Source organism: Thunnus albacares, chromosome 1 (assembly GCF_914725855.1).
Source record: "Thunnus albacares chromosome 1, fThuAlb1.1, whole genome shotgun sequence".
Classification (NCBI taxonomy): Eukaryota; Metazoa; Chordata; class Actinopteri; order Scombriformes; family Scombridae; genus Thunnus; species Thunnus albacares.
Genome location: NC_058106.1, coordinates 13,169,080 through 13,189,290, shown reverse-complemented (window position 1 = coordinate 13,189,290; position 20,211 = coordinate 13,169,080). Strand labels below are relative to the sequence as shown.

Below are 20,211 nucleotides of genomic sequence, written 5' to 3'. Positions count from 1 at the left end.
TCTCATGGGGCATGGTGTTGGAAAAATCACTTAATAATAATTAATTAAAGGCAAACAAGGAGTCTTACACTTGAAACACTTCAATGCCAGGCATATTGTGTACTGTAGTTTTCAATACCAGTCACTCATGGAACTCACAAGCTTCATTTAACAGCAGCATCCATCACAAATGGAACATCACAGAAGGATGATATAACCGTAGAAAAGTATCAAAGGATAGAAGTTTCCTTTATGTCAAAAGGCTCATTAAAAAGAATCTTCTTTGACTTTATCCTTGCATTTGGCTGTAAGCACAAAATTTCTGTGGAAGTTTTTATAAATAATAAAATTACTTTGTTAGATCTTGTGGTTGAAAAATTAAGATTCATGAACATATTCCTACATCACAGAGCTAGAGGCTGTCATATGGCTGAGCAACATTTCTTTCAGGCACCTAGTGTGTCCAGTGATGACAAACAGTAGGAAGAAGGATTGAGCACAGCGGTGCTTTCCTTTGCCTCACGCCCATCCTGCTGAGATGCGGCTGCAAGTGTCTTGAGTGCTGAGTTTTCATGTAACATGTTGCCTGTCATGTTCATTCACTGCCAGGAGTTAATTACTTGTTTTGTTTATAAGTCCCATCATTGCCTTTCTCTTTCTGTAACTCCTGACTGTGGATGAGATCTTGGCAATTCTTCCTTCTCTTTGCAGAATCCCCTCAGTCAATATCCAGGAAGCAGTAGGCCACATGACCTGCCCTGATCACAAATGCCATATTTGGCCATCTGTCACTGGTGTGCTATAGTCGGTTAGTGGGTGTAATACATGAACTGTGTCGGCAAGAAATCACATTTCTTCCTCATGTCACTTAAAGTATTGAACGTCATGTGTGTTGTACTAAGAATGATGGAAATTAATTGTGATTTCCTTTAGTGGATGCACTACCTGACGTGCCAAATCTAATACAGTAGACATGTGTGTCAATTAGGAGTAACTAGCTTGCTTTTTTATGACTGGAGAACAAACCACATCACCACAGTTCTGCTGACTGAGGGATGACAATTGATGTCTTCACCATGATAATTGTGGATGACAAGGAAGAAGACTTGTGGTAGCCTATTAAACACTCAAAATAGATCTAAGGGTTTATTCAGGCTTCATAATATAATGTACCGCAGTCCTCGGTGGAAAAGGGTGTGTGTATTGTCTTGAATTTCATATGAGTTTCCCCCCTTTGTAATCTTTTTATATTCTCATGCCTCAGCAGACTGTTAGCTTAGCTTAGCATAAAGACTAAAAACAAAAACAGCTGGACTGGCTTTGTCCAAGATAACAAAATCTACCTATAAGCACCTTTAAAGCAAACAAATTAACTTGTTATATCTTGTTTGTTAAATCCCAACAAAACCGCAAACTACAAATTAACAGTCCATTTTACACTTTGAAGGGTTGTGTGCTCGGCACAACCCTTCTTGGCAGGGCACAGTGACTTCCTGGAGTCCTATCATCACAGTGAGGTTGCCAAGAAACCAGTGGAGAGTCTAGGAAGTTGCTGCGCACTGCCAAGAAATAGTCCTATGCATAACCCTCTGTAAAAATACAAAAATCACTCTTTTAAATTTTGGACAGTATTACAGAAGAAAGAAAAATCAAAGTCTTTGTCTATTGCTATGGCAGCTTATTCCCTGAACATAACCTGCTGTAAAACAAGTTACTGATCTCAACCCCTGGTCCCACGCTAGTTTTTGCTTTCCATTCGCCAATGGTGCACAGTGTTGCACCACTTGATCAGACTGACTCCTTTGTTCATTCTACTAAGCGCATGCAGTATATTAACCCCTAATAATCTTAATCCCTGTTGTTCTATATACTTATGGTTTGATTTGCTGACATTTCAAGATCTCTGCAAATAAGGCTTTTCTTAGCTGTTCTTTCTGGAATGCGCTCCACATTCATCACACTTATCTAGAAATATGAGCATGAGCCTCCTATTTCCTACACCACAACAATCATATATCTGCACATCACAATAAAAAGATCATTATTTTTGTCATTTGATGTTTTTGCCTTCGTGTATACAGAGGAAAAAAATCTATCCTCTACATTTAGCCTGTCTGTTATTAGCTTAAGAGCCTAGAATCTGGACAATAGACAATTGATTGCTGGAGAAAAAATGATAATGTCATACTGATTTGGGTTTATCATACTAATAAAAGAAACAAAGCCCATGTTGTATGACTGAAACAATAACAACACAAGTTGTATTATAAAGCACTCTTTTTATCTCCTAAGACTTGTCAGCAGTAAAGTTTTTCCTGCTGGACATGGTGGTACAACTTTCTCAAGACAGCCACTGGGGTGCATCTTTTAAAATAAAGGATCCTCTGAGAAATGCAGGCCAGGATCACACACTGAGGACTACTTGCTGAATTTCCAAAATCCCTGCACATTGTCTCTGGGCTTGGAGTGGTCTTGGAGTATAACTATTAAAAAATAGGATATTTTGATAGTAATAGTTTTCTGGTTGGTGCACAGAAGTACATACAGCTTTTATTTTCTTGCCAACCCTCTGAGTACACTTCTTATTACCTTTCAATGTTATCTAAAACAAAAGCATTTCGCCTTTGTGCCTATGATCCTTGTATTTAGCATGGGAGTGGCTCACGTGGGTGAACCTGTCAGCATTTATTTATCAAGAATCAATAAAATATGAACCAAACACACCATGACAGACAGAGTAGCTTTACAGCATTTTGCAGCAGGTCAATATTTAAACACATGTAGGGGGATCGTGAAGAGTTTCACCAGTCCCTGTGGACAAGGACTAGACTAATTTTATCACCAAACACAGCTGTCAACATCCAATAAAAAGTAGGAAAAAAAGAGTCCTCATTATAAAATTTAAATGACTTCACTTTTATTTTTCTCCAGCTATTCATAGAGGAGGGGGTCATGAAGATGAATGCCAATGAACAGCTGTGTTTATTCATTATTCTTATCCAGTGTGATAATCCAAAGTTTATCTGATATGGATTGTTGAGAGCAGAGACACACCACAGGAAAGCATGGATAATTTGGCAGAAATACCAAGTAGCCCCAACACCCCCACCCCTAATCTTTTATTGAACAACCTGAATAACACAAATGAGTTTGTGCATCTTTATTTGTAACATTCAAAGGGACCAATCATTATCTTTTAATTACTAGTACCCAGTAGTGGGGCCCATTAAAGCAAAGTAATTAATCTAACACTTTGGCAAGGGAGGGGATCTGCTGCACAAACAGCAAGTTCATTGAAACTGGTTTTGAGCTATAATATTTACACATGAAGAGGCACTGAATAACAAATTAATGGTGCAAGCAAGGACTACAGTGAGGCAGCACAAAGAACTGAAAGTACTCGTGACACGTACACCACACAATAGTTTATCACATACTATTTATTTTTTGACATTTCCTTTTATTTTCTGTCTCCACTGGCGAGTGAAACACCCCTGGCACAATGGCTAAAGATGAAAGAGCAAAATAAATCAATAAGCAAAGTGCAAATATGTTATGATACTACACAAGGCCTTGTGTGCTACACCTTTGTCTGCGTACAATATAAATGCTATTTATATCCCTTGTTAACATATTAGTGTGTGCTCTAGCAATGTTGATGATTGATTAACATGTCAAATTAAATCACTGTCAAAGTAACGTTAGCTGTGCAGATATTCCAAACAGTCCAATTAGAGCCATTAATTGAGTGAACTCAGTCAGCTCTCAAGGACAACAGGAGGCTCTTGATGACCACAAAGATCTGATTTCACTGTCTGTAAGCACAGTCATCTTTAGTGTGGTTCACAAAACAACAATTCAATCAGTTAGCATTTCTAATATGGACTATGTATAATGTGAAAGGGTCACTGGAAGTTAAAAATTCATGCACAAATTTCACTCACCTTCAGGTCTAAAGAGCTGAAGGTTAGCCTCTTTTCTCATTGTAGTTGTACGACCGGCAAATTCCATTCTCATCAACCTTGTTTCCAGCAGGAGTAGCAGGCTGTTTTCAGCCAAAAAGAAACCACTGATAAAGCCACTGCACAACCTCCCAAACACCAAAAGCCACAACAGTCAAACATATAGCAGGCTAAAGACTCATTTATTTTATTTTTGGAGACCAATAAACCAGAGCCAAAAGCAAATGTTGAATGGACAGAAAAGTGACTCCAAATGAAAGCAAATCTTGCTCTTTGCTAACATGTTAGCCATAACAACAGATGATAATATGATATGATGATATTATGTCAGAGTTATGTGTTTTTCAGCTCGTTCTTCTGCAATCAAGTGGCCAAAAAATATATTTATGAAGCTTTAACAAAATAACTGTCTTCATATATGCTCAGCTTATACTGCCCTTTACTATAGTAAATATAGACATCGATTTACAGTGGCTCAGAATATGGACAGAAAAGATTTTTGAGAGAGGGTTGTTTGCTGAATGCTGCAGTTTTTGCTTATTTATTGTACATTGTGTGATCAGGCCAAAATACATAAAAATGTCTTTTGGACACTGCACAGTGTGTGACTTACAGCACTTGCTTGTTAAATTCTGTGTGACCCAGGTCTGGTGCACATGTCTGAAGGGGTTGTCAGGGGTACAGAAAGCTACGTCATGACTGACAGGCTGTAAACTCAGTCAGTCTCTCTCTATTTAATACAGTAACTGATTGATGTATTGTATTATATTTATGAGTTGCTGTTTTGTGATAATAACGCTCACACAGTAACATAAATTGTGTTAATAATGTGAAATACAAAAAAAACAAAAACAACTAATAACCAAAACAAGCATAGAACAGGTAGCTACTGGTGCAATATCTACAGTATTTTAGAAATCTGCAGTGGATCTAAAAAATAATCTTATATCATTTTGCTGTTGCAGTATCCATTTCCCATATTGGAAGTAGATATTGCAGTATCGATTTGCCATTACGATACTGCACATCCATTTTCTGTATCAGTAATGGACATCTTAGAATGTATTTCACACAAACATGTTTTTATGACAATAATCCTGTGAAAATACATAGTTATATGTGGCATACTGTGAAACATTGCATCATAGAGTACTGAGAACCAATCATGGGGGTGTCCTAGATGGTCCTCAGTTTGTTGATGTACATTCAATCCACAATTTAAATGGATTTTTATTGTCCTCTATTACCATCTCTATTTCACCAAAATAATAAAATACTCTGGAACCAAGATTGCCCTTCAAATTGATAGAATAACACAAAAATATACCTGCAGTTTATTAGAGAAAAACTGAACAACGAGCGCGACTAATTACACTTTTTGCAAACATTTTATTTCTGCCTCAGGAAAAGAGAAACCATCATCACCACTGAAAGAAAACAACAGAGTACGGCTCTAGAGGAAAATGGTTTGGAGATTTGACAGCCCTGCAGTAACTTGTCAGGGTCGTTCTCCATGAGCGTCTCAACATCGTCCCCACACTTCATACAGGAAATGATTCATCTGCATCCAGGAGAGAAGCTGATCGCCATTTCTAAATTACCTATGAGTTATCTTCTCAATAACTTCTAATCAGACAGCTGCCGTTTCCTCCACTGTAAACAAAAGTAATTACAGTAGATGTGATGGATGGAAAGAATAAGACAGCTTCTGCATGCTCAGGACGAGTCTGGGACTCTGTAGAGCAGAACACTTTAATTAGGGACGGCCTAGCCCAGCACAACTGAATGAGCCTGACAAAGCACACATTTCAGTTGCTAAAATAAGCCCCTGCCTATGCAGTGTCTTTTGTTTTCCTAAGTTTGGACAAGTGATTTACTTCAGTGCCTCTGAAGAATTTGTTTTGAAAAAGGAATAGAATCTAGCATGATATCACTTCATCCTGATTAAAGGTAATGAGAGAAAAATCTAACATGTAACCACAAAGTCAAATAAAAGTTGCAGTTTTCATTGGCCAACCAGGAGTGTCATTACTTATTTGCTCTTCTGTGCACTTGGTGATCCAGATTGTATGTATGTGCAATATTCTCTATGAACACGCAGGAGGGGAAAGATACTACTGAGTGCGTTTATCACAAAATATTGAAACATTGTTCATAGATTACTAATGTGATAAAACCTTTGCATTCACTCAATAAACTCAACAAATACTAATTCATATGTTATTGCAGGACCACACCTTATTTGTGGAGCATAACAAAAAAATGGACTGTTAATGTTGACTATTTTCCTAAGGTTACAGGGTTGGGTCCAAGTGCACCCCCTACAGGTCAAGGGAGGGGTTACTGGTGCGATAAATGACAATGGGCCTCACTGGATGTCAGCAAACAACTATTTGCTATGTAAAGACATAATGAGGTAGTGGCGACCTGATCAGTGAATGAAGTCACACTCCCTCTGTGTGTGTTGTTACCTGAGCCTCTCTGTTCTTTGTTTTGGTTGGCGCACTGGCGCATGTGAGTCCCTCCATGTCCTCCACGTTTGTTTCCAAGATGGTGGCCGGGTGACAAACTTTTTCAAATTACAGCTTAACAGTACACTGAAATATGTTTCTGAAAACATTTGAGATGCACTAACAATGTTAGTGCAATGCACTAACAGAATCTTGATCCATATTTAATCAGCACTGCCTAGTTTGACAGTTTGATCTGAGTTTTGTGAGTTGTCGACTTTCTTTTTTTTTTTTCCAACTTGACTGAGTAAACGACACAAGTTTATTGTGTTCTGAGATGTTGGTGCTATAGTGTGACATCTAGTGGCCAAAAGTCGTGTATTGCAACTTTAAAGATCCCCTCTAGACATGTGTTAAGACATATAAAAATACACTGCTTAGAATAATAATAATGTGCGTCTGATATTGTTTTTTCACCAAAAAAGTATAATTACCACGTTAAAATCATTAATATCATAATAAATGTTAAAATTACATCTTCTCCTTCTCCCTCATTAAAAATACCAGAATCTCTGAATATGCAAATATATTTAATTTCAGAAGATTAACTGCTGGACATAAGATGTCTCCTACTTCACTATAAAGTCCATTCTCAATGTATATGTGCAGTGGAGGCTTCAGCTTTCCACATCCGTGTGTCTAAGTTGCCTGTTGGACCAGAATTGGCTTCCAAACTAGTTGTGATGTCACAAATCATGCTGATGGATCCGCCCACTTAAAATCAGATTTTCAGTGAGCACAGAGAAACTTTCTACTTTCAGCCGATCAATGTGAAAACAGTCTTCTAGTGTCAAACTCTGCACATACATCATTCTGCACAGTGAAGCTCAAACATCCAACTGAAATAACATGAAGAAAAACACATTTTTGGGTGAAGGGGGACTTTAAGAAAACAGATGTGTGTCATTTTTTACAAAGGATTAATTCTGTCATTTTGTTTGCTCAGTTGCAGACTGTGATATTCAAAAAGTTATCATACCTCCACAACTTGTAGGTGCCGTGATGACCAATTCAGCTGTTCCAAAAACAGCTCTCATGAGTGCTTTCTAAGGTCTGGTGAACTAAATCTACTTAAATAATGGAGAGATACTCTTCATGTTTAAAAGAAACCATCCAAAAGAAATCAACACAACACAAACCACAGTCTCCAGTGTCAAAGTCAGATGCTTTTTTACGCTCAGCCTTCCACCCTAACCTTGTTCTCAAAAGTTTTTTTGTGGTGGTGGAATAATGTCATGCCTTTGCTGCTGAGAGAGAACAGTCAATATTTGCATGACAATGACAAACAGCTGATATACTGAACAACAATCCATGTAGTTACACCAAGGTAGAAAATCTTAGAGTGAGTTACAGAGTATTTTACAGTCGACACAAGTGGCACACTAGTAATACTGCTTTACAAGAAGCAACAAGTCCTTTGATTTCACAGTGAAATCTTTAGGCTTGGGACGCTGATGCAAAATGTGTGCACTATTCTTTGCAGTATCTCTGCATACCCCCCTCAGATTTTCTCCTTGTAATATGCATTGACAAAGATAAAAATAAACCAAAGATGGAGGGTATCAACTTGAATTAATGTTACCTCGTTTCTCAACATGATGTGACACAGACAAGTGGTGATTAAAGTTTGACGACATTACAAGAAAATGCTTTTATTTCATTGGAATTCAAACCTGCAGAAATGGATAAAGGGTGTAAATTGACGCAGTGCAGTTATGTCCATTTTAAATATACATGAGAGGTTGTCAGTGTCAGAAAACATTAAATCATAAACAGAGCAGGGTCTTTATTGATTGGGATTTGGTAGTAGAATGGACTGAAATTTGTTCTACAGAATCTAGCAGACTCACCAGTGAACACCTACCCTACTGTAAAGCAAGCCTATTTACTGTTATAGTTCAGTATATATTCCACTTTATTTATTTTATGTGTATGATCGCATGATGCTATTGTTTTTCTACCTTTGTTGGGCTTTTGACTTCATGGACATCGGTTATTAAGGTATTTCCTTTGATGTTTACAATAGTATCGAGGGATTTCCAGTCACAGATGCCTGCATATTATACAGTATACTGTACAACCACAGGGGGCCACCCCTCTGTGCTCAATGGGTGCAGTTCCATTACCTGTTGCACCCATTGCACTCATTGTATGAGCCTTTGATGTTCATCTTCAATAATAATGAAAAAAGTGACGGCTGCACGCTGACTGCAAGGCAAAAAATTGATTCAAATAGACAACATTTCAATATTACGAAGAGCCGACTTGGATCGAAACATTTTTTAATACATTCTGTGGTTTGGAGTCAGGACTTTTTTCACTGATGCTGCCTTTTAAATAGCCTTGCACCTACGTGATGTGCATATAATTACACCTCTTCAATTGTGATCTTCAGTAATAAAGCATAACCAGCTGACCTTTTCTCGGCTTCTTTAGTAACTGGCATGTGTTGCTGGAACTATGGCAAAATTTCACTTTGCATTTTTACAGAACACTAATAAATCCACATAATGGCTGGTTGAAATTTCAGTGCATTGTGAAAATACATGTTGGTATAGAGGACATGTTGCTGTGACTCATTCATTTGGCAGATTGTGGTATTTTGATAAACTGTTTGCCAGGTTCAGATAGCAGGGGGGATTAAGCCGTTTTATTCCATTTTGCAGGAGCCAAAAGTTGGATCAGGGCCACTTTCAGTGGCCAAGGTTTCAGCAGAATAAGTACCATACATAAAATAAGGTCAGGTGCAGATTGAAATTGAAAATTGACTGTTAAATGTGTAGGCAAATATGTGAAATCATGCATAGTGCTGGTGAGTGCATGTGGGTGTGGGTAGTATTTTTAAAGCTCCAATGATTTGATATTAATGTTGACACTTCTCACTCAAACTGCTAAAATCACTCATAAAACGCTAAAGTAAGATTAACAGTTGAGCAATAGAGGGACATAGTGCCCCAACATTAGTACATTCATATATGCATTTCAGTATGTTTCAAAGATCCATTCATCCGTTTTCCACTGCTTACCTGGATCCAACATGTTTCTCCTGTGCCATATCCTCCAGCACCTCTGGGGGATCCTAAAACCTTCCCAGGCTGACATGTTCTTGGCCTGTATAGGGGTCTCCTCTCAGTTGAACATTCTCAGAACTCATCGGGGAGGAATTCAGGAAGCATCCTGCTCAGATGCCTGTACCACCTGAACTAGCTTTTTTCAACACAAAAGAGCAGTGGTTCTCTTCTGAGCTCATTGTCGACATCCAAGCTCCAATCTTATTGTTTCCGTATGCCATCTCCCTCTTCACAATGACAGTCTACTACAATACCCATCATATTATTAATGCCGTAACAATCCATGATCTTATTCCCCATCTCACTGCTGTAAATATTAGTCATCTTTACGCAATTTTTTAACAGTGGAGGTATCAAAAGAACTGACAGTGACAGTGCAAAGTTAAAGCCATACGAAAATCCCTTCAAGGAATTCTGTATATGTTCACAGCTGGTATTCTTGGAAATCTTCGATTGAGGCTTTACTTCTTAGCACCTCCAATTGTTTTTTTTTCTTTGTTGCTTGGCATGCCCTTCCAACAGAAACCTTCATTTTCTGACTCTCTTAAATCCTTATGCCAACATCTCATGCCCAGTAAGGCTGCTTGCCATTCAGGCAGAAGGATAAGAGTGTTATAAATTCAGGTGCTTTCAAGTTTTTTTGTTTTTTTTTTTGTTTCTTCTTCCTTCACTTTCACACTATGATTTATTGAGGAATTTTGATCTAACCTTAAAACCAACTCCTTTGTCCTTGAAGACAACCTAGTATGGTCGTACAGCTTTGAAAAATACATGTGCAACACAAACAAGGATCTAAAGAGAGTTTTAAGAGGATATAACAAGCTTTTCTTCAAATTCACTGGACTAACAAGGAGGTATAATTAAAGTTCAGTATTTTCAACTCAACTGTGTTATCTCAGACAACACTTCATTAACGAAACGCTGAGGTCTAGCTGTCTTTTAACTCATAAACTCCATGTTTGACTCTCAATAATTAATGCACATTTTTTACATTCCGATCTGTGTTCAGATTAAATAAACAAGATCTATTGTGTTAATTAGTGAGCTTTAGAGATGCTGGTAGGCTGATTTTGTTACCCCATGTTCAACTTCAGAGAGAGTGGGAAAGAATCTGTATTTTAAAGGGTTAGAAGTCATAACAAGATTATAGCAATTCTATAATAATGCTATAAATAACACATAATAACCCTATTGTTATTATAGATGTCATTTTTCTTAACAGAACCAGCAGATGCAGTCTTGCTGTGCAATATGTTGGTCTGAAAAGAGCACAGACTATAATAAGCAGGCCTACAGTATAGCTTATTGTTTCAGAATGTACAGAAATTGGGATTATATCTGAGGTAATAAATGCAAATTCATACGAGTAATCTATATGTAGCATGAATGCTCTCTGAGCATTAACATTAACATCAATTAACCTGAAGATCCTACATAAGTGTGGTGTTGATATGAAGAACGTTAGCCTGGATTTCAAAGGAGACTTACAGTCTGACTGTTGTTTCAGAGCATCATACAACAGTATGGTTATTAACAGCTTCAGTCCAGAAGTACTGGTCTGAGTATTGGCTTTCAAAAGCCCATATTTGTAGAGCACCACCATAGTTACATTGCCTGTTTTATGCTTAGCTCCATCCTCTGCATACTAAATACATTATCGAACCTCCTCTGGAGAAATAAACACTGCGTAAAATGCTTGCAGTGTTTTCTCTTTAAGCAGTGAACAAACCCAGCAGATCGTAAAAATGATGCAAGGGACGCCCACAGTGAGCAGAATTCTTGGTGAGTGTTTACATGCTATGTTAACATCCAGAGTAAGTGGCCGTAGCCCAACCTATTTACAGGCACCTTGATAACTTGTGATAGAGTATCCCACGTTTCCATGAATAAACCAATTACACAGTGGTCTTCAATCCTGTTCCTGGAGCTGGTTTTCTTTACTACCGTCTACTTAATTGCATTCACTTGCTGTCCCTGGTGTGAATCAGTCCCTGATTAGACTGCTAGAATGAAACCAGCAGAGCTCTGGGTCCAGAGTACTTGGATTGAGAGCAGCTGACCTCAGGTGTCCCATCCCAAATAGAATATGGGCAACCAGAGAGTACGAAAGGGAGAAGCTGCCTATCTATTTCACTGAGGTTATTTCTAATACAGGGGAAATTAATTATTCATTTAGTGAAAAGATATAAGAAGTGTACATGCTAATATTGAAGGTACCTGCTAAACAAAGGGGGGTAAAAACGTGCTAATTGCACATGATATGCACAAAAATTTAAGGAGCACAGCTGTCCCCATTTGAATGACTACTTTACAAGAACCTGCAGAAGTGCTAATAGAAATCCACTGTGTGTTTGGACCACAGTCTAAGCCACGGCATGTGAGCTCTGTGGAGTAGCAGCAGAGCACCATGGGTTTTGCCTCGAGTGTAGAGTAGCTTTTTGAAAAATCAGAGCACTTGTGTTCTCTCTCGCTCCAAGATACAGTTTCATCCTGTGAGCAAACTGCATTGATAGCAAATTTTCGAATGGTTTTATTTGAGTGAATTTGACTGCTAGAGTGTTTGCTCAGTCGTTTTTGTTTTTTTTTTCCAGCCACAAACAGCAGAAAGATGTGTTTGTAATAACAACATGCACCAACTCAGTGCGTGTGTGTGTGTGTGTGGCAGCTCACACTGATCAAAACTAATCAGAGACTAGTCGTTTCTCTTCTCACTCCTGTGTCTGAACACTCATGATGTGGAGACTTAAAACTTGGGATACATGCAGTTTTTTGTCAAAGTGAGCGCACACATCTTTGCCTGAATTTTTGCTACCTAGGATAAAACTTTTTGTTTGCTTCCGTTGTCTTTCTAGATTGACTTTGTAGGTATTGTACATACAAACAGCACATAACACAACTGAAGGGCAACATTCACCTCATTTGCTGCGGTGCAAACTGGAGCAAGTTTTCCCTCAGCATGAGTGGAGAACGAGGGGGGAGCCTCAAGTAGAAAACCAAGAGCGGCTGCGAGCACCGTGATTACAGAACGCTTTGAACGGGAATGGAAATGGCTGACGCTCACATATGCTGCTTTCAGCAATTGAATCAAAGACACGAAATTATGTAGAATAAAATCTAAATAAGTAGTAATTTTACTGTCAAATATTTGATCAACATTTAATATGTAATGCTGCTCAAGTATCACCATGCTTGTAGGTACCCGTTTTGATGATAATTTAGCAAGGAATCCAGTTTCAGAGAAAACTAGAAATACTGCCTAATAGTTGTATGCCTCCGCCAATCAATTAAGTTGCAGTTTACATCATGTCTGTCCAGACTCATATAACATTTGTAGTAAAGACTTTGAAGGAATTTAATAAGAGGTATTAAGTGTATTTCCCTTGTATGTGTTCACATGCTTGGCCAATTAAACCTGATTCTGATAGAACACAAAGTTGTAGCCATGACAGTTCTTCAGATATGGATGTTGCTGCAAAAAAGCTACAAATTCTAAAACGTAGATGCTTCACACACATCTTTCACCTGGCAGCACAGAAGATCTGTACAATCACCACAGTCTCAAGGTGGGCACCCAAGATTAGTGTCACTAATATAGTATCTGACCAAACGTGAAATATGATCACAATCTCCCTTCTGTTCCTGAGTTATGGTGTTGAATAATGGCCAGAAAAGTGTTTTTGCAGAACATCATGATGTCACAGTGAAGTTGACCTTTGACCTTTTGGACATAAAATGTCATCACTTCATCATTTTATCCTTTTAGACATTTGTGTGAAACTTTGTCATAATTAGCATATGAATTCTTGAGTTATGGCCAAAAATGTGTTTTGTGAGGTCACAGCGACCTTTGACCACCAAAATCAAATGAGTTCATCCTTGAGTCCAAGCGGACGTTTGTGCCAAATATGAAGAAATTCCCTCAAAGTGTTCCTGAGATATCGCGTTCACGAGAATGGGACAGATGGACAACCTGAAAACGTAATGCCTCTGGCCATGGCTGTCACTGGCACAGAGGCATAAAAATAGATAAATACAGAATAATAAATTTAACAATTGCAGAAAATGTTGACATTAGACATTTACCGGGGTGTGTGGACTGTGACCAGTACAAAATATTGACATCTGCTTCCATACGCGCAGGAATCTTTCAGTTACTGATTGATGTGGCCTAGTATATCGGTCATTTTTCAAACATTCCCTTCCACTTGGAAGTTTGGATTCGAGAAAATTGAATCTATGTTGTTTTTCTTATGTGTGTGATGCAGTCCAAGTTTTGACTGTTGTTGGACCACTGGAAACCCTGCCAAGTGTTTCATGTTGATATATAAAGATGTTATATTAGCATCTTAAACATGTATCATCTGTGCCCCAGTATGTGAAATGTGATATCAAGTATGATCACATAAGCATCTGAGGTTAGTGAAAAACTGGTGTAGTTGGTAAAGTTGGTGTAGATGGCAGGTGTCGTCCTTCCATCTTAATAGAGTACTCACATGCCCATATGCCACTGCAATCATTCCTTCAGTCCATACTGACTGTAGAGGGGTCGCACCCTCACATGATTACACTGTAAGTGATGGGAAACCACAGCCCTCGTTCTGTGCAAAAGTTAATTGTAAAGTTCAGTTGAAGCTAATATGAAGCTTGAGAATTTAGCTTAATCAAGTCTTCTAAGAAAAATCTGGATCTATCCTCTGGGTTAGAAGTTGTTTTGATCTTGTTGAAGGTGCATTTTCAAACAGAACTACACATCTGTCTAAACTTCACAATTTCTACAGTGACCATATATTCATGATTCATCCCCCCTTTGATTGCCAATTGATGCTCACTTGTATTTGACTGTTGTTTGAAGTGAATGTAATTTAGAATTAGGGATTGTGAAAGGCTTGACAGACTTTCAAATTAATGAGGACTTGGCATTTGCTCCTTTTGTCTCACAAGAATGACTTTTTAATTTCCAAGGTGTACATTCAGCAGGGTCTAAAGAAACAGTGAACCAGGCATGAAGTTTGCTGAGGTGCTGCTTCATCAGAGTTCCCTCAGGCTGACTTTGTTTTTTTTCTTCTTTTCAGATTTTTTTTTTTTTTTTTGGTTCCAAGAACCCATTTTTCACAACTCACGAACCTATTTCCACTAGCCCTCTGTCCCTCATTCCTTCGCTGTAAGATTTAGAAGTCTTTGCAGACATTTGAGTTTTAGGGGACCAGTGGCTCCAATGCTCACAGTCAGAAGAAATAAAATGTCTTCAAGACTGGCATTTTCTTCCTTAAATCCCATGACATTTTTTCCAGTCCCCGAATGAGAGAATGAACGCTTCTCAGAGAGGGGCCAACCAAATAAACCCCTCTTTGGGCCTGGAGCCACTAATCTGTAATTTAATTTCAGGCGGGTGTCTGGGCCATGAGGACACACAGCAAGGTCAAGGGCTACTGTACAGAGAGATCTGCACATTTGGGCACAGCCTGGGGTTTGATCAACAGTCTCATCCAGCTTAGGAGGAGGACACAGTATGTGTGCCTGTTTGTGTGCATGTGCGTGCATTGGGTGTGTTGGGGAGGTATTTCTGCACTACTTATACAAGTCAGACTTGATGCAAGGTAGCTATTCCGAATATGACAGCAACAAACAATCACAGAGAAAATCCATTATTCAAAACAAGTAAAATGTTTGGGATGACTGAGCATCTGCAAACAGAGAGGGATTAGACCTAAAATAGGACTGCGTCTAACTGGGAACAATTCAACATGTCAGTGTTGATCTGCATGTAAATGAAATATTTGTATTACTTTGACCATAATTCATGTTTTACTCATTATGTAGAATAGTCTAGTCGGCAGATAAATCAACTAATGGAAAAGTGGAGGGATGAATTTGAGCAGCATGGCTAATCCTGTGGGTGAAGAAATGTCTGTAATAAACTCGACCTTGTTCTGCCTGAATGAGCACAAAGAGGCCCTGGGAATGGGACCAATAATTACCAATGACCAGGCAGTTTCACCATGTCTCTTTAATGTAAATAGGCACTGGATTATCTGACACAAAATGTTTTGGCATTCATACATGGACTTATGGCAAAGGCACTTGCTCAAGTACCTAAAAATTGCAATAAAACAACCTGTACAGCCCCTAGCCTGGTTGCTGAGGAGATAAAACATTCCACGCCAGCAGTGGAAACAAGCTGAGATAGTCTGTGTTCATTAAAAACAATTTCTTACATATAAGGCTGTCAGGTCAGTGAGAAAATCAGGGTGTATCCCATGCACCATTTGCAGCTTGTTGGAGCTTAGCTGGCATTCAATTTCAATTCCCTCAAGTTACTGAATATAGGAGAGCGACACACTGACAGGTACAAGTTACTCCAGCGACAGACGCTAATTAGCAAGTGCAGGAGTAATGGGAAAGCCAAGCTCTCTCTCTGGCAGAGAGACAGCGATGGCAACTAAGGCAGGGTCATCTCTTTAAGTGTCTCACTTCCTATTAGACAGGAGATCTCTGGCACATGCCCCATCACAACCCATACAGAGTGATGTCAGGGACAAAGAAAGGATCCTGTCACATCCTGTAGTTTTCAAACAGAGCTTCTCTTTTGCATACTGCACAGAATACAACCCACTCAACTGCATTCACTCACCGCCGTGGCCCTCCATTGACAGAAAGGGAGGGAGGGCAATACAAAAATAATGACACATGATGTGTTTATGTGTTTTGGTTGAAACTCAAGGGAAAGTCTTAGAAAGAAGATGATGGACTCATCTTCTGCTCAGCGAGGCTTTGACATTCTGTAGGGGACGCTGGAAATAGTCTCCAGGTTGATGGATAGGTGGAGTGGGATTACCCGCCAGACTCATCTCCTACCCGCCGTCTGGCCCCGACTCCTGGAAAAAGACACAAAGACACAATACGTATAATGTCAGGCTGTTCACTGTGGGAGAGGTTATTAGCTTTGAAAAATAATGAAACACTGCAGGCTGGTCACAATCACCAACAGCTAACCCCATAACTACAGCAAGCAGAGGGGACTGCACTAATAAAAGTTGGCTTCACATGCAGATAACTATCATTATTATTATTGTAAGTGGGGCGGGGCGATATGGACAAAATCAAATATCACAATATATTTGGCCAAATACCTCAATATCGATATTGTGATATTGTAGGGATGACTTTTGGTGCTTTCACAAAATATTTACGCAATGAGATTTCTGATAACATCATCAAATAAATAATCACCAGTAATGTAGATATAATGACTAAGTGGGTAAAGGCAAATAATAGAACAGCTAGAACAGAAAAGTCAGTGTAAGTTCAGAAAATCACATCACTTTACTGTAATGCAGCCTTTAAAACCAGGAAAAGAAACTTATGCCATATCACGATATTACAACATCCAAAATCTAAGACGATATCTAGTCTCATATCATGATATCGATATAATATCAATATAGTGGTATTGCCCAGCCTTGATTGTAAGTAGTTATAGCAAGGTGTGAGTAAAAGAAAAAAAAAAAAAAAAAAACACATCCACAAAAAAAAGAAAAAGTAAAATGTGGAGAAAACAAATCCAAAGAAGATTTGGCATCAATAAATACAAGATGCCACAACCTTTTAAGTCTCTCTCCATTTCGACATCCTCCTTTCTGTAACACAAGTATCTTTCTGAACTTCTAATGCTTCTCTGCACTCGCAGCCCCCATGGACCACCTCACTTCTAGCGCAGCGAAAGAAATTGTTCTCCCTGCATCATTAAACAGTTTGAATTAACTTGGGTGAAATTTAATTATGTCACACATGAAGCTCTCTTACTCAAAGATTTTAAAAGCAATACAGTTGGCTATATGCTTGGACGTTCAGCGTATAGATACATTATTCAAGTCAGTCAGCTAGATCTGCATGCAACTTGGACTCCTAAATGAAAAAAAGTGGACTTGCCCATTAGGGCAGATCTTTTAATTTCTGTTTCCTGGTAAGACATCCAAAATAAATGCAGCGAGAGAGGCTGATAATCACACATGGCACACAAAATCCTGCTCATGCTCTGTGTTACATTAAGATCTTAGTTATATTGTCTAAACCTGTCATGGATCTCCTTTTGATTTAGATAGTGTAATTTGAATAGCTTTGACTCTGTGCACCCAGTAAGCAGATGTATGCTCATGTTTGAAGCACTTGCCATGTCTATCTTCATACTTCATCACAGGAAATACAAAAATAGTTCTGTTAGTAAGCTTCTCCTACATCCTCACTGACGCTCATTATCATTCCTTTATTTCATTTTACACACGACAGGCTGGTGTAATGTGGATAAAATCCTAAATGAAACCCTGAGGGCATTGCTAACAGCTTCAAAATGTCAAAGCAAAACTGATACAGTTTGCCATTCTAAATGATGGGAATCTTTGCAAATTGCAAAGCTCGCCACAAGGATATCTGTTTTACAGAGCAGTGCTGCATTTGAAAATACAGTCCGGCTTCCATTTGCTCCCTGTCAGAGGGTAATCCAACTTGCCAACTTATCCATCACCCAAATGAACACAACACAATTTTCACATATGCATTTTCTCATCAGATTCAAATTTAACCCTGCCTTCCCTGAGAGAAATTTAAGGACCTGTATTTGAAAGAGGAGTCATGCTAGCTGGTGAGTCTGGAGTTCAAGGGTGATATTAAAGGCCTCTACATTCACCAAGAACAGGGATGAACATGTACAGCAGAGTAATTTAGAATCTTACACACACACACACATGCACACAAAACCAAACAAACAAACAAAAAAAAACAGAGATGGCCACCTTAAGAGGATTTTTTTCTGGGATTGTTAACACTGGCAATCAAAAAGTAAACTCCAACTTCAGTGTTTAACAAGCAGCTTCTCTCTGTCTGAGAATCCAAAGCAGCCATGGCAGGGCAGAACCATTCCTCCACTGCAGCACCTGAGACACAAGCTGATGGACAGATTCATTTACAGCACGTCCACGAGATTGCACACTAATTTACTTGGGCTATCAGAGATTGTTCACGTGAAAGATACAGCAGCACAGTGGATTCAATCTAATGAACCCTTGTAAATCCACAATGTGCCCATTTCTTTTCTCATTTACATTGAAATGTAAGTGTCATATTTCATTCTCTCAGTTGGTAACTTCCTTTTCTTTTATTTACATATTTATGGTGCATCATACCAAAAAAACAGCAGGCCTGCTGCTTTTTGACACCAACAGAAACAACAACAATCAGAGCAACTATCAAAGACAAACACCAGGCATGGGACTATGAAAGTAAAGGCTGGAGAAGAATTTGGGATAATGAGGCAGCAGCTAAACCTTGGTGATACTGTACTTAAAGATCATTACCAGATGATCAAATGCACCATGACAATTTCACTGTGCAAGAAGGGATAATCATGAACTATAATCTATACGACTCAAAGAGGATATACAGATCTGCTTTTATGGATAGATTTACATTTTAATAAATGCCTTACATGCCTCGATATATAGTAGAGGGCTGCATTGGAAATAGGATCCAGTGGGAACTGCTGAACACAAATGGTAGGGTGTGGGATATATTTAAATAGCAGTTAATATCATCAGCGTGGGAAGAAATATAAGAGAGTATTATTATTAAGCTTAACCATGCATGTAAATGCATTGCCTTAAAGTAAACTGTATGGTGTATGCCTCCAAATATATATATATATATATATATATATATATATATATATATATACATATATATATATATATAAAAGTCATTTACATAAACGTCAGTGACATTATAAATCACCATACCTGATTTAAAGCTGATCAGTGAATAAAAACACTACTGTTAGACATGAAGTCTGACATTAGAGCACCTGGATTGTATAATGTTGCTAAGAGAGATTAAGTATCAGAGAAACTTTTAATAATGCAAATTTTCTGTTAATGTCTTCAAAAGCTGGAAATTAAAGGAATAGTTTGACATTTTGGGAAATACACTCACTCACCTTCTTACTGACAGTTAGATGAGAACACTGATGCCACTCTTATGTCTGTACAATAAATATAAAGTTAACACCAGCAGCCGGATAGCCTGTACTGGCTAGACTGTAAACAGGGGGAAAAAACTAGCCTGGCTCTGTCCCAAGATAACAAAATTTGCCTTCTAGCACCTTTAAATCTCACTAATAAACACCTCATATTTAATTTGTGTAAAGTGTTTTAGTTTTACGAATAGTTACATGCTGGACCATTTCTTGGCTGGCAAAGTCACTTCCTGGAGTCTCTGCTGCTTGCTCGGAAACCTCCAGGGAGTTGCTGCTCCCAGTCAAGAAATGGTCTGTAAAACCACAAGATGTCGTTTTTACACTGGTATCTATAAAACCAGATATAACATGTCAATAAGAGAGCTTTAGAGGCACTGGTAGGCACATTTTGTCACCTTTGGACAGAGGCAGACTAACTGTTTCTCTGTTTCCAGTATTTGTGCTAAACTAAGCTAACTGGCTGCTGGCGGTAGTGCCATTTACCGAACAGACAAGAGAGTGGTGTCAATCTTGTCATTAGTTCTCTGCATAAAAGGAAACAAACACATTTCCTTAATTGTTGAACTGTTTTTTTAAATGTTAGCTTTAGCATGTCTTTAGATAGCATTAATTAGGGTTATAAGTGTCTTATTGTACGTGCAGGATGGGGCAGGCAGTGACATAAA

The 20,211-nt window shown here is 38.5% G+C and overlaps 1 protein-coding gene across 2 annotated transcripts in view; it reads right to left on the bottom strand.

Annotated features, from left to right (window-relative positions):
* Nucleotides 1-15,510: 15,510 nt before the first annotated feature.
* The window catches only part of cd276 (CD276 molecule), a 66,298-nt gene continuing 61,597 nt past the window's right edge, over nucleotides 15,511-20,211 (bottom strand). For both annotated transcript variants that reach the window (XM_044336715.1, XM_044336756.1), the window contains exon 8: nucleotides 15,511-16,397. The gene's annotated coding sequence lies outside the window, so the exon portion shown is untranslated. The remainder of the gene's footprint in view (nucleotides 16,398-20,211) is intronic.